This window comes from Cynoglossus semilaevis, chromosome 8, assembly GCF_000523025.1.
Source record: "Cynoglossus semilaevis isolate Cse_v1.0 chromosome 8, Cse_v1.0, whole genome shotgun sequence".
NCBI lineage: Eukaryota > Metazoa > Chordata > Actinopteri > Pleuronectiformes > Cynoglossidae > Cynoglossus > Cynoglossus semilaevis.
In genome coordinates, this window is record NC_024314.1 from 10556064 (window position 1) to 10559684 (window position 3621).

Sequence of the window (3621 nt, forward strand, 5' to 3'; positions counted from 1 at the left end):
GCTAAAAAACAGGTCTGTTTCCTTCTCCCGTTCTGCCCCCTGGTTTACGCCTGAACTTCGACTCGTGAAAGCCAAAGGCCGACAACTTGAACGGCTCCAACGCAAATCTGGACTAACTATTCACAAAGACATTTACAAGAATCACATGCTGCACTACAAGGACTGCATCACCCAAACAAAATCCAATTACTACACTGGTTTAATCTGTTCACATGAAGGTAACACGAAATCACTATACTCACTGTACAAGAAAATTGTCCAAGCCCCAGACTCTCTACGATCTCATCTGTATCTAACTGTATTCTGTAACTCCCTCATGGCATTTTTTGATGAAAAAATCCAGAAAATTCATAAGCATCTTAGTCCACAACCCACCTCCGACACTACATCTGAACTCCCCCATTCTACCCACTCTTTTTCCTCCTTTCTGCTCCCCTCCATCTCAGAAATCTCCGCTCTCATCTACAAGTCTATGCCTTCCACCTGTCAGCTGGATCCTCTCCCCACAGATTTAGTTAAGACTCCACAAACCCCTCCCCACCAAATAATAGCGGTAACATAGTTAAATCCCCTTTTTAAGCTATATGGTATAGTTTTATAATATGGAAAACAAGCGAAAGAAACATGAAGTAAACATCAAGGAATCGGGAAGCACACATCCTCGTGCCGAATGTAAAGGCATCAGGAAGGACACATCCTTGTGCCGAATGTAACAGTATCACAGAAATGGCAGTTTATGTTAGTTTTAATCGTGTATAACAGAGAAAACGCTAAAAAACACTCATCACAGTCCAGTTTTCTTCAGAATTTCCTCCGCTTCTTTTGCCGTTCTAAAGGTGTGTTCCTCGTGGTTAAAGGTAAAGCGTAGCGCAGTTGGATAGCACATCTGGAACCGGATTCCTCCCTTAATGAGACGCTGGCATACTCCGTTAAATTGCCGTCGGACTTCACGAGTTTGAGTTGAAAAGTCTGATCGGATGTATATTCTGGAGCCCTGGTAGTCAATGTCTCCTTTCTCCCTGGCTGCTGTGAGGATCCGCTGTTTGTCGCTGAAGTTGTGTTTATTTAATAATTATTGGTCTGATGCGGTTTTCCTTAAACGGTCCGAGTGCTCGATGCGCCCTGTCAATCTTTACAATCCCACTCTTAGTCTCCAATGCAAGTACGTATATCTGGGAGTCACGTCTCGAGAAACATGGTTATATGTTGACCTTCAGAGCCCTCTTTGAGTCCGATAACTAATATTATCTCTGGGACTCCTGATCTCACTGTCTTCATAGTGCTCGTTAAGAGCTTTAAGTTTTTGTTGGAGTTTGGAGATTTGGTTCTTCAGTAATGTCAGGCGATCTTGGCCTTCGGAAATACAGCTCTCAGACTCCATTATTCTCTTGGTGTTGTCCTTAATTTCCTTAAACTGAGTCTGTCTAGGGTGGAAGGTAAGTCCGAAAACTTTTCCTCCATTAGGGAGCTGATCCTCACAATTACGGTCTCAGCAATAATTGCCTCTGTGTTTTCCTCCATGTTGTTGTTTATTTGTGTTTATTTATGTTCCTTTGTATTTCCTTTGTATATCCTTAGTTATCAGAATAAATATAAATACCTGAGGTTTAGTCGTGAAAATATGATAAAGTCGGCATGAAGAGCTGGAGAATGGCGAAGTAGTTCCTCGCACGTAGAGCACATCACCTGACCCTGTTTGAAAAGTGCATCTTAATCATAGAGGGAGACGTATCACCATCAAGGCCCTCCTTGCATACATACAGTAAGAAACTTCCCTAAAATTAGTTGCTACGAATGGATTTGTGGAGCCATAACACAGCTCCACAAATGTGGGAGAAATGTGTCATTGGGCCTCCGGTTCGTCACCCAGTCAAACACCTCACCGTGTTTTCCAAGTAGTGCTGCATGATTTGGTGATGTGCAATTACGATTATTGTGGACAATATTGCGATTTGTGATATAAATGAATGATGTCATCTGTCTACTTGAATGAATATCAAGGATATTTATATCAAAAAATAAATAAAGAACACAAAGATATTTCTAAGAATAAGTGCAAAGGCAGTAGCACAATTGTAAACTTTAAGACCATTCTCTTGGCATTTTTCTAAACCTTCCAAGTACCACTTGATAATATATAAATAAATAAAAATGTAAAGACATTTTTTAAAAGTGCCTGTTTTTAACATAACTTAACATATAATTCTACTGCTGTTGGTGTGATTGACACATTTTTTAAAGTTGTAGTGTTACAAATTATAGCCCATTTGAAATGTAAGCACTGTTGAGAGATATATCTTGGGGAGGCACTGGGACACATCTTTAGTGATGTGCCTGAGGTCATCCGGCGTTTCAGGTCTTTCATCAGACGCCCTTCCTCAGGTGACCCAGCCAGGGTTGATCAGACTCTGGCTTGTGTCCCAGCAGTGCTGGCCTATTGGTCACCCCTCCTAATCCAGAGTCATCCAGAGGCTTTCTCTGTTGCCTCCATGGTGTTCAATATGGCTCTCCTTTTTGCAGCCCCCGTGATACCAAGCAGAGTGTAAACATTGCACAGTGAGCGACCAGCAAAGCCTATGCACCCTACTCCAATGGGTTCGCAGCTTGCTCTCCAGCCTTCCTCGGTACTGCTTCACAAGCTTCTGGTACTTGGACCACTTCTGCTCATTCGCCCCTTCAATGCAGTCCTCCAAGGGCTCTATCAAGAGAACTTGCCTTGAAGAAGCTGAGGAAAGCACAATGTCTGGCCTTCAGGAAGTTAATGTGATGTGGGGTGGGAACTTTAGCTTCTTGCCCAAATCCATCCTCATGTCCCAGTCTGATGCTGACTTGAGGAAGGCGGTTGGTACTTTGGGTTGTGACTGAGGTTGTCCTGGTGTTGCTTGGTGTTATAATTGGCTACACTGCTGGAGAAGCTGGAGGCTTCAGCTGCTGCATTCAACACTTGGTCGTGCTGCCACCAATAGCGGCCGTCCTCCAGTGCCTTTTGGCAACTTTTGATAATGTGCACACTGACTTATGTTATTGTAACAAATAGCCATTAAGCTCCACAGCCTTAGTGACTTTACTAGCCTTGACTGTAATGAACGTTCCTTGCACTGCCCCTAAACTACCAAAGCCTCCTTCAGGTCCAATGCAATGTTTTCTCCCGTGTGGTCTTGGGGAAAATACGATGTTTGCAGGCAGCGGCTTTTAAGCTCAAAGTCATTGTCGATAAAGTGGTGTCAGGCTTAAGCAAGGTTCCATGGTCCTACTTGACCACAAGTCTGTTGTGGTTGAACGAAACCTTCCATTTCAACTTGAACCTCACTATGGCATTTTTTGTAGAGCTGTGGTGTAGCGAAAAAACAGTTCTGCAAGGGTAGCTGACTTTTCTTGTCCAGCATGAAGATCATTTTGGGACTTTGGGACGTAAGGACATTGTACGTTTTACACAGCACATCTTGCTCAGTTATTCAGTTCCGCCTAAATCCAAAATTGCCATACAACAGAAGTTGCTTTCTTTTTTTTTTCATTACCATGTATTGTGTTTTCTGACGGTAACTATTGTTGGACAATACCACATCTCTCCACTTTCCATCACCTTTTGTGTATCTATGAAATTGCCTTCATTCACACATT

At 42.8% G+C, this 3621-nt stretch overlaps 1 protein-coding gene across 1 annotated transcript in view; it reads right to left on the reverse strand.

The window, feature by feature from the left end:
• The window catches only part of mmp25b (matrix metallopeptidase 25b), a 21350-nt gene that overhangs the window by 7210 nt on the left and 10519 nt on the right, over nt 1-3621 (reverse strand). The gene's annotated exons all lie outside the window — the stretch shown is intronic.